Genomic DNA, 12,767 nt, shown 5'->3' with positions numbered 1-12,767 from the left:
AATATCGGAAAGAGTAAGGCATCCGATTGGCAAGTTGACATACAATGGGCTTATGAAATACATAATTCTTATATGGTATCTTATGTGCATCATGTAGAGCTTACTTGATTTGAAGAAGCGGTTGAAAGCAAAGATTGGAAGGAAGCCATGGATGAGGAAATGGATGCCTTGACTAAGAACAAGAAATCAATTGGTTGCAAGTGGGTTTATAAGGTCAAATGCAAGTTGGATGGTTCATTGGAAAGATATTAGCAAGATTGGTTGCAAAGGCTATACATAGACATGTTGATTCGACTATGAGGAGAAATTTAGTCAAGTTTCAAAGATGACTATATTTAGATTAGTGATTACCTTGGCTTTGATTTATGGATGGAATTTTGGATGTTAAGAATGCATTTTTGAATGGGAGCTTGAAAGAGGAAATATATATGGAATAGCTTGAAGGATGTGTGCACTTTAAGTATCCACATTATGTATGCAATATAAGGAAAGCACTTTATGGGTTAAGTAAGCACCTAGAGCTTGGTGTGAAAGAATTAATAGGTTATTATGTAGCATGTTATTTCAACAAATCATGGTTGATTACTCACTGTGACATACAAGGATGGAATGGTGTTTGTTGTTATCTTGTTGATGATCTTATCATAATAGGTACTCTTGAAAAAGAAACTGTTGAAGTGAAGCATGGTTTGCACAAGGAGCTCACAAGGAGTTTAACATCAAAGATCTTGGATTGTTGAGGCACTTTTTGAGCATTGAAGTAATTGACACACCAAATGGAATTTGGTTGATGCAAGGACAATACTCCTTGGAAATGTTGGAGTATGGTATGATAGCATGTAATGTTCAATGGGAGTGATAAGCCAATTCGTGCAAATGCCATACACACTTGAATACAATGAGGAGAGTGTTGAGGTATGTGAATAAGACACATAATCATGGTTTCTTCTTTGAGAAAGGGATCAAGCCTACATTGTTTAGATACAAAAATGCATAATGAATAGGAAGTCTTAAGGATAGGAGATCCAGCAATGGTTATGATTTTTCATTTGGTTCAACCATGGTAAGTTGGAGTAGCAAGAAGCAACCCAAGGTATCTTTGCCAAGCATTGAAGCATGGTATAGAGGAATAGCATTGGCACATGTGAGCAAACATGTATGAGACACTTCTATGTGACATGGGGATTGAGATAGATAGAGGAACTATCATGTATTGTAATAACATCAATAGCATTATGCTTGCGAAGAACCCAATCTATTATACAAGAACAAAGCATATTAAAGTATACTATCATTTCATTAGAAAGAAAGTCATGGATGGACAGATAGACTTGGTACATGGAAAAACCAATGACCAAGTCGCAAATATCTTTACCAAACATTAGGTAAAAATAAATTTGAGTACTTTAGAAGTTCACTTAGGGAATATACAAGCTCATTCGGAGCTTGAGGGGGAGTGTTGAGAATATGACATAAGTTAAATCATATCCTATGCTTGTATGAAATGGAAAAGTTAATATATGTAAAGTGTCATAAAGTCAAAGTATTTATTCCTTTTGGGAGATAGTCATTGTGTGTGCATGAAGAATGATGAAGATGATGATTATGATGGATTGAGCCTCCATATCTTGTGCCATGTCTTTTCCATTGCACATCCAAATTGAATCCTTTCAAGAGAGAGTCAAAATATCCAATGCATTTTACAATAATTATTTCCTTTTCAAAAAATTATTGATGTTTTTCTCCTTGCAATTGACATTATGCCCCCTTCTAGACAAGTGCCAATCCATGGCACTCACACCAAGGGTAACTTGTTACTATGGCAAGCGACACTGGGACAACTGATGTGAATGGTTCGAGTAGAGAAGGGATGGTGTGTTGATGCAAAAGGATTAGCAAGTAGGATTGAAATGGTGATGTTGAAGAAATTGATGCTTGGGTAGGCCATTTCAAAGAGAGGTAGAGTGATGATTGGCTGACATTGATGGATCAAGTTCGTTTCCTAGCCATTGAGATTGATGGGTCTTGTGAGAGGTCTAGTGTACTTTCTATGTCACTTGTGCTCTCTTTGTGGGATATATCTACCCTACTTGTACAATGGTTGGTATGTACGTGTGTGCAATTAAGAGCTAGGTCAAATTTCAAGTAAATTTGGAATGTTGTCCACAATTGAGGAACTACTTAGTGGAAGTTGTGGTGTTGTATTGATCCTAGGATAACATTGTCATCCAAGCATGCCTACGATGATTGCCCTTGATGTGTCCTAACATTGTGATGTGGGGAAGTGGGCTAGGGAATTGTCCTAGTAGGTACCATGAATGTGCAACATCGCTTTTTATCTTTTTTCTCTTTTTCTTTTCTCTCTCTCTCTCTCATATAATAAATGGACTAACTACAAGTAACAATATAAGAGAAGACACATCACTCAAGAAGTGATTTGAGTGTATGCTGAAGGCATACTTTGTTGAGAAGATACTCCTTGATTGATTTGTGCAATTCCAATGAGGACTCTAGATAGAAGGGATGTGTGCACATGGAAAATTTGCTATCCACCATGTCTTCCAACAAATGTGTACATAATGTGAGCAATAGTGTAGCTCGAAGGTGAAACCAAATCACCACTCTATTGATGCCTATATTTATGTCAAAGAATAGTGGTAGGAGCCTATCTCCATAGGGTGTTACTAGTTGTTGTAGTAGCTTGATGAGGAGTCAGTGATAATTACAGATGGTGATGAAGGAGAGGTCAAGGAATTGGTAAACTCTTTTACAAAGTGGTCAAAAGAGGATACTAGGTATGTGTGCTAGAACATGTAGGTTTTGTTAGCATGAGTGGCTCTTATGTTGGGAATCTTTAGAAAATTGTATCTACCATGTTCATTCTCCTAGTACTCCATGCCATGCCATCATGGGTAAGGGCAATAGAGTGCATCCATCTGTTCTTCCTCTTGTGTGAATAAAAAAAGGCTTCCAACACCCACTTGTTATTCTTCAAGATAGGATATCGCCATTCTTGTAGACTTGACAATGCTTCTCTAAGATTTACTTGCTTCCTTATGCTCAACAAGATTTTGAATCGACTGTGATATCTAGGGGATCTAAGCACTCATTGTAACATTTTCAACTATTCATATGAGAAGCCATATTGTGCGTGAGGGAAGCATTATTTTGAACTTGCTTTCTTCATTCACTTGAAAATCAAAAACTACAATAGTACTAGACTCTTGCTTCTCTTGGTAGCTCTACACAATTTCCTTTGGATTCTCTTTCTCTTCTTAAAATAAGAGCTTGGGGGGATATGATTCTCTATTACCCTCTACAACTAAGCTCTTAACATTTGTATCATGGCAATGTATGCCTCATTCTGCTCTAGGTCTTCCACTTCTTCCATTGAGTGCTCTTTTGATTCCCTTGTATCAAATTCTAGGAGCTCTGGCATATTAATAGGTGTGGTGTCATGATTGTGGATGACTCTAAGGAAATGGGAGAGGTTGATTGGGATGTGTTGAGTAGCAAGGGGCCTACTACCTTTAATTCACACTCTTCATATTCCTTCTTTCTCAAGTGGTAGAGTAAGTCTTCTTTGGTCAATTCTTGTTGATTGGGTTGATCTCTCTAATTTAATCCATGCTTTCCAAAGTACTTGAGATCAATCCTAGTTGGACCTTTGTAGGCTTCCAACTATACCTTATGCTTACTCTTGTTGTATAGTCCTATGCTAAGGTCATTGGATAGATTCATCAAGGTCATTTTATATAATCTATATGATTTGCCTTCGACTTGGCCAACAACCCTTGCTAATCTGGCATCGATTGTTTCTTGTAGCCTTGCATATGTAGCTTTCTGTTAGCCCTATACTTGCAGATGTTATTTTGTTTGTTTTTTGTGCAATGTCAGTTTGGCTTTTTCTTGGGTCAGTAGGAGGGAGACATCTGTTAGTTTCTGATTCATTTCAAGCAGATGCCTACATAATTTGTCTACATTTCTCCTTGACTGTGAGTGATGCATCCTTCTTTCTAAGCTCAAAGTCTTTTTCTTAAAGCCCTGAATCCTTTTCCTTAATCTAAGTTTGGAGTTCTTACACTTAGTTTTCGAACTCAAGGAACTTCTTATATGCTTTTTGAGTTTCATCCAAGTACTTTGGGAGATCTTTCCTTGGTGCTATGGCTTCAACTTTTTCTCTCTTAAGCTCCTCATATAGACACTCTAGACCTCTTGCTCTACTTGTTGCGCTCTGACCTTCTATAGGCCGGTCCATAGGTGCTCTGGACGATTCCTCCAAACACAGCATGTTTTCTCAATTTACTATTGTGGTCTCATTTTCCTTTTGTGAGCTCATTAATTTGGACCTTTATGTTTTCTAATTAAGTCATTAGCTCATGAAGGGTTGTTGGTTAGAGTATTGTGACTCCTTTGTTGCCTTTTCTTCCCCTTGAATGATTCTCATTTTTTTGGCAGTATCTATGCTACTTGTTAAGACATGGATTGATCTTTTTTATACAATACTTTCTCAATGGAACCCCTGAATTGTGTTGGAGATGCAAGGACAATAGCGATTGCACAAAATGGAGAGAGAGAGAGAGAGAGAGAGAGAGAGAGAGAGAGAGAGAGAGAGAGAGAGAGAGAGAGAGAGAGAGAGAGAGAGAGAGAGAGAGAGAGTCTATGTTTATGATGTCTCCAATAGCTCTTTAGCAACACGATGGTACTCTAACTATCATTGTGAAACAATGACATGTCATCATTGATGCCCACGTCCTCTACTAGATGAGTAATCCATATGACTTCTTTGCATGTCTCTATGGCTACAACATACTCAGCTTCACTAGTAGATAATGGCACACATTTCTACAAGTGAGACATCTATGAGGTTGCACCACTATATAAGGTAAAAACATATCATGTGGTGGAAAATGAAAAAATTTTGGGAAATTTTTCACAAATTTGGCCGTAAAACAGGTCCAAAATGCTAAAATTTGGCTTTAATTCATGCAAAAAATCATGAAATATTTCCAAATATGGCTATAAACAAAATTTTCAAAGGTACTTTGTTACCAAAGCTCACCTATATTGCAATATGAAGAGGCATAGTATATCAAAAACTTTTTGACTTCCACGTATATTTGTCTCATAAAGAATACATTTCATGTGTTATTTCATATCGCATAAGTAAGTGAGAACCCAAGTATAGATGTGTATATGCTTTATGTATACATATTCATAGCTTATGTAACATGATAAGTTTAGATTATGACATGAGTTAGTGTGCTACCATAACTGATAATGTTATTGCATGCCTCTATGTAGTTTAACTTTAGTGGTGGGTCCTTTAGTAATAGAACCTTATGTACTTTTGCTAAATATTCTATCACACACTCTAGTCAAATGGCCCATTCAAGTCATGATTAACAATGTTAGTAGCCATCTTGAGACTTTGTATGGGATGGTGGTGGCCTTGTTGTAAGTGAAGAGATGGTGGAATACATGTGTTGTGACTTGGAGTTCTTCATCAATCATGGCCTTTGATTGCACTTCTTAATTGTATTGCATTGAGTCATCCTGTCTCTATTTGGGATTGAGTTCCAAGTGTTTTAGCTTTATTCCAAGTGTTTCTTCTATCAGCTTGGGATTGACTTCAAAATTCACTATCTACTCCACAAATTGATCATCTTATTTTAGGGCATAGGAGAATTTGCTAGATTTGGTGTCTAGGTGTGTAATCAGGTCCAAGTCTTGGTTGTGGTTGCCAGGTGAAAACTGGTTGCACTAGCTATGCGAGACAATAGAGCCTTTTCATGCTCGAACCTAATAGGGGTATGCTAGCATCACATGCTCAACAGTAGAGCATAGTAACATAGTTAATTACTATCTATGCTTCTAAGATAGATAGTGAATCAAGAAAAGAGAATGCATATATATTCCATCAGAGTTTACAAGGTCTGATAATAAATATCAGAACATAGAGTAGAGTACATTCCCAAAAGGTAACTACTAAGAAGAAATATGTGATAATGGACTGCATTGACTCGATTGCCCTCACAATGTGACACTATATTGAAGAGTTATATGGTGATCATCAAGGTGGTTGAAAAGTTTAGGACCCAAAAAGCATGTCAAAGGAGGAAATAAAGAGGAAGAAGAAAGGGTAAGGAGTCAAGAGGAGAGGGACGAGTAAGAGGTTACTAAAGAAGAGTCCAACTGAGAAGAGTTAAGAGGAATGTAACACTTCTTTCTTGTTACTTTTATAGCTTCCCATGCCCATGTTATCATGAAGTCCTTTGTTAGGGCTCCGATTACACCATTACTTTAGTACTTTTTTTACCTTAGTATTTTTGCATGCATCTAGGTGCTTGGAATCAACATATGTGTAGTGACCCTTATATGTCATGTGACTTTACTTGAAAGGTGGTGATTGTCTTGATTACTTCAATTGTATCTTTTCATATCTATCATCATATGTGAAATGCAAAAATCTAAAGGATAGCACCCACCCAAGGGTTGCTAATGTTTGATTCTATTATTCAGTTTTTGTTTCCTAAAATTTAATGCTACCTATGATGAATTATCTGTTTAGGAATAATTTGATGGATATTTTTTAGGAGAGTGGTATTTTGTGAATGATTATAATGTATATTGTATATTTGCATATCAATCCTAAAAATTAAATGTTAATTATAGCCATAACTCCATTCAAGAAGTCATGTGATGTAGGAGGGTCATTCTAGGTAGATTGTTGTGTTCTTTTCGTCTATGTTTTTTGGTCATGAAGGGTCATTACACTTTGGTGCTCCTACCAATTTCATGTGCATGCTGCTCATGATTTAGGAATCAAGCCTAGAGAAAATTAGGTCTAGGAGTTTCTTGTGGTGTATAGGATTGTAATAGCAATGATCATGATAGAAGTGCTTTGGGGTTACAACATTTATGTCAGGGAAATACCCTCATCAAGGGGATTGGACTGTGACAAGAGAAAGATCCCATCAATTCAGGGAGTGTTTGAGAAGGAAAACTAAATGAATTTTGTATGAGGTAGAAGTAGAGGTGCAAGAGGCTGATGAAGATCTAGAGTATCAAGTAGCACCTAAAGATTTTACTCTTGAAGATGTTCCTTCTACAGGTACATTGGGGGCTAGTGCCAATCTGAAGTGGATCCAAATGCTCAAACACCCCCTAATGATATCAGAAGGAGAGTATATGATGTCCTCTTTGTACGAACCACTCTATTTGGTCCACTTGCACACAAAGATAGTGTTGATGTTTAATATGTTGGGACTTTGGTACTAAAACAAACAAGAAGGTGCCAACTCAAGTACCACCTCCACAGAACCCTAAGGTTCATGCAACAAAGTTTTTAAGTAGAAAGAAGGAAGATCTTGATTGCCATGTTGCCCAATTGGGGAAATAAGGTGGAAATCTAGTGGTTTCAATCAACTGTATGGATATCAAGTTAAGAAACAATAGTTTGCATAGTTTCAAGGTAAAGCCATGGACTAGATTAGTAGTTACAGGATGACTACTTTCAATACACTAATGATCTAAAGGTGGCATTTTTAGGAAGATTTAGGAAAGATAAATTTCGAATGGATATATTAAGGAAGATTAAGGATATCAAATAGAAGAACGTTCTAGTTGAAGACTATGCTTAAAAGTTCAAGAATCTACTAAACTGACTAACTCTAGAGGATGCACCATCAATAGAGACGCAAATTTCTTATTTCATGAAGGGCTTGAAGAGAAGGATCAAAGGCCCTATAGATAATGTGGAGTTAGCACCTAATGACACATTGGATACCATGATTAGAGCTACTATGAGGGTGGAGAGAAGACTTGGTACTTCTCATTTAAGGAGTAGGACAAATGAAGATTCTTCGAATTCAATAATAGATGCAGACTCAAGCAATGATATGAGAATGAAGATAGTGATTCAAATTCAAAATCAGAAGATGAGTCCAGTGATTCGAATGATGAAGAGACCAATAGGAAAAGACATAAGAAGAAGAAGATGTTGGGGGTAAAGGCGCCTCTGCCTAGCCGCCCGTGTATTACTACACTGACAGTCACCACCATTGCACACTGCAGGTGGCGGGTGCCCATCATTGTCACTTTATTCTTTATTCTTTTAGTGACAGTTTGAATAAAGGAAGGCCCGGTCACACATTGTGACTGTTGGAGTTCCCATTTCTAGTCTCTCCCTTTCTTGCTCTTGCTCTCCCACCATAGCTCTCGAGTCCAACCTTCGATCCGTCGCTCCCTTTCAACTGGTATCAGAGCTTTGCTTTCCGACTCTTGAGCTTGGTTCATGGCATTCTCAGCATCCCATCGACTCCCTACTTGCATTGGGTCTCCTTCCCAGCAACCATATCCGACTCCTTCTAGCTCCTCTCACTCCTCGGCTTCCCGAGCACCTTCCCGGCATTGTTGGGCACCTTCAGGGCATTACATCAGAGGTATTTGATCATTTTCTTTAGGGTTTACTTCAGTTCTTAGGTCTTATAGGCTATAAACAAGATTGGGGCAGCCACCATTGAAGCTCCCTTGCTTCATATCTCACTTGCCTTTGAACAAGACTTGTTGGAGCTTATTTGAGGCCTTCCTTGGCTTTAATCGGACCCCTCCGAAGCTTGGCCACCATTTTCTGCAGCCCCAGGACCAGCATTTGTAGTTGGTAGAATCACGTAGCCCTCCCATATGTGTCTTCAGCATTGACAGTCACAACAACAACTCTCCCCCTCCATTGGCACTTGGAAAGGCTCCATTTCGGGCATATGAACATGTTTTGATGCTTGGTTTGATGGTTGATATGTTAGCATAGCATTTGGACTGATTTAACACTATTTTGGGACTGTCATAACAGTCCACAGGCATTTTATGACAGTGTTACACTGACATAAAATGCTACAGCTTGTTTGGCATTGTCATTTGATGCCTGGTTGGTCCTGTTTGATGCCTGGATGTTAGGGGAATGTATGCCTATTGTTTGGCAACCATTTGGAACTGATTTTGGTGTAGAAATTCTCAGTTTTGAATAGTAAATCAGTGCTGTACACAGTTGGGCCGAAGTCATTTTACTCATGTATACTTATGCCTATGCTTTTCGAGCTATGTTTCGGACATATATGGTGATGTATTGATACTTGGGGCTCGACATAGAGCTTGGTTTTGATTCGGGATAGTTGGTTGAGCATGATTTTGATTTGCAAAGCATTTGGATGCTCCATCTTGGATGTACTTATGGCATGTATGTTGCTTATGTCTGACCGGTCTTGACATGCTTAGCCTATGCCATTACTACATGCTAGTTACATTGTTTGGAGCCTATTGCTACTGGAGCTTGGTCTTGCCTTGACCTTGGATTCTCGAAGCTTACTTGAGCTATTTATTGGCTTGCCATAGTTGTATCTTGGGATGTACTTGATGTCTTACATGTTTATGGATGCTACATATACGAATGCTCTACCGCCTACATGTTTGGGATGTACTATTGATGTATTGTCTTGGACTTATGTCATTGGCATTGTTTCGTGCCTTGGCTTGAGCTCTTGAGCTCATACGTATGGCTTTTGTGCCAGTGGGAGCATTCTTGAATGCTTATCAGACATTGAGCAAGTGGTACTTTTATGCATTGAGCCATTACATGCTATTGAGCAGTTACAGACACTTGAGACTTTGAGACTTCTTACCTTTTGGGATGATACATCATATGTCTTGGTTCCCTATATGCTTATGAGCTAAGTCTCAGTTTTGGATCCGTATCTTTGTGAATTGACACCTACTTGTGTCAAGTTTTGGTAGTGGTAGGAACACTTTGACCCATTGCCTGGGGGGGTGTGCCTACTCACTAGCAGATGTTTGTATGACATACTTGGGTGTTGGATTCATGCTTATCGACCATCATATGATTATGCTATGCCCGCATGATGCTGGCTTTGGTCTTGGCAGTATTTGATTGCCTTGGGATCCGATTTTGGCACTGTTAGCTCTCTTTTACTGAAAACCGAAATTTTTTATAGCAAGAAATATATGTATGGACTAACATGCATTTTTCATGCTGAAACACTCTAAAATGATGTACTTTCACTAGTATTTGGTGGGCAGCAGTTTTGGTTCCACTTTCTTCACCATTTTTCCTCGATTTTGGTAATTTTTTGATCATTTTGGTTCCACAGTCTTCTAGCCTACATTATGGCGAGTTCGTCCATTGATCATGCTATTTTCAACATCACTAAGCTTGATGGTATGAATTACTCTTATTGAAAGAGCCAGATTTGGTAGGTGTTGGTGCAGAAATCGCAGATCAAACCTTTGAGGTTAAGAGGGCATCCGCCTGCAACTATGCCAGATGAGGAATGGCTTGAGCTTGATGAGTTATGCAAGTCTACTATTGTATTGTCTCTCACAGAATAGGTTCACTATAATGTCTTTGAGGAAGAACAGAGTGCATGGTAGTTGTGGGAAAAGATAAAAAATCTCTATGACAAGAAAAGTCCAATGAGTTAGATGTATTGGTTGAAGCATCTTATGGATCTGCGCATGAAGGAGAATGTGACTATGTTTGCTCACTTGAGCCAATTCCATGCTATACTCAAGAACTTGACTTCACATGACATTACTTTTGCAAAGGATGTCACTCCTCTTTTCTTGCTTGGTACTCTTAATGAGTCATGGGATGTATTCCACACTGCATTATATGCCTCTATTGCTACCTTAAAATTATCTGATGTTGAGAGTGCTCTTCTGCAGGAAGAGGTTAACCATAAGAATTTGGATGCCTCTCGTGTGTCTCATGCTATGACAGTTAGAGGCAAGAATGATGGATATGGAAAGCATGGCAATGGTAGTGGCCATGGACGGGATTCTCAGAAATCTCGGTCCAAGTCCCATGGGAAGTCATGTAGCAAATCCTGTGGTAGGAATGCAGATGTTACTTGTCACCATTGTGGGAAAAAGGGCCATATTAGGCCACAATGCCATGAATTGCGCAATGAAAGGTGCAAAGATAAGGGGAAAGACAAAGTGCAGGATAAGTCTTCTGATTGCAGCATAGTACCTGCAAAGTCCAGTGTTAAAATTGAAGAGATCAATGTTATGCAGCCTAAGAATATTGATGATGATGATTATATCCTAGTAGCTTCTTCTAGTGCTTCGTAGATGATAGAGATACACTCTGTGTATGCACAGTGTTGGCTCTTGGACTCAGGTGCATCCTTTCATGTGACACCTTGTCGAGAGTGGTTTCATTCATACCGTACTGTTTCGGGTTCTGTGTGCTTGGGTGATGACAGCTCTCTTGATATTGTGGGCATTGGTGATGCTAGGCTGCAGTTTCCTTCTAGCAGCAGTTTTGTTATGCAGGATGTATGTCATGTACCTGCTTTGACACGCAGTCTCATGTCAGCTAGACAACTTGATGACGTAGGATATCATGTATGTTTTGGAGACTCTGCATGGAAGATAACAGACTTGTGATTGCGAGAGGTGCCAAGGTTGGCAGTCTCTACCCCTTGATTGTATCAACTTCTTCCCTTGATCATGTTTTGTCTGTGGGTTCTATCCCACATGTACCTCTTTGGCATGCCCATTTGGGCCATATGTCTTTGAAGGGAATGAAAATGCTTTCTAGTTTGCATTACTTACCGCCCCTTGATTATGCATGTTTCGATTCATGTGAGCATTGTCTTTATGACAGGCAGACTAGGTCTACGCATAAGAAGTCTGGTAGGCTACGCATGAGTGAGCCCTTGGCATTGGTACATTCGGATGTCTGTGGGCCCATGCCTTGTCATGGTGCAAAGTATTTTGTTACATTCATAGATGATTTCTCACAGAAATTTTGGGCTTACCCCATTAATCTGAAATCCGATATCTTGGTTGTGTTTCAGAGATGGCTTGCATTGGTTGAGAACCAGTCTGGGTATAGGCTAAAATTCCTAAGGACAGATTATGGGAGTGAGTATGTCTCACGTGCTTTTGAGAAGTTATGTGATGAGAGGAGTATTAAGCATCAGTTGACCGCTCCCTACACCCCCCCAGAATGGTTTGGCTGAGCGGATGAATAGAACCATCCAGGAGTGTGTACACAGTATGCTTAGCCATGCAGGCCTACCACCAGAGCTTTTGGGTTGAGGCAGTTAGTACAGCTATGCATGTCATAAACAGATCACTCTCTAGTGGTTTGGATTTCTAGGTTGCAGAGGAGGTATGGACTGGAAAACCTCCCTCTTATGCGCATCTCCATGTCTTTAGATGTGAGGCATTTTGCCATGTGCCCAGGGACAAGAGAAGTAAACTGGATCCCAAGAGTGTCGAATGTGTTTTCCTTGGTTATGGGGATGCAAGCGAGATGGGTTATCGTCTCTGGGATCCGCAGGCGCAGAAAGTCATCCGCAGTCATGATGTAGTCTTCCATGAAGACAAAATGCATAGGCAGCCTGAGAGAGTTGTTGAGATCCGCAGGGTCATATTTCAGGAGGAGCCGAGAGCTCCCGCACAGCCAATTGGACAGCCTACAGCTGCAGCAGATGCTCATGGTTAGGGTGTTGGACAGGCAGTTGGGCAGGCAGCAAAGCCTGCCGTGAGATGGGGTCTACTAGAGACAAATGTCCACATGATAGATTTCAACCCTCAATGCATTATGTCTTGGTTACAGATGCAAGAGAGCCTTTCACCTATGATGAGGCTATGCGCAGGGGTGACAGTCACTCCTGGGAGAGGGCTATGCAGTCTGAGATATACTCCCTGCATAAGAATGACACTTGGGATTTGGTTTCCTT

The sequence above is a fragment of the Lygodium microphyllum genome, chromosome 12, assembly GCF_053477565.2.
Source record: "Lygodium microphyllum isolate KBCC chromosome 12, Lygodium_microphyllum_v1.1.10, whole genome shotgun sequence".
Classification (NCBI taxonomy): Eukaryota; Viridiplantae; Streptophyta; class Polypodiopsida; order Schizaeales; family Lygodiaceae; genus Lygodium; species Lygodium microphyllum.
This window is presented reverse-complemented; position numbering follows the sequence as displayed.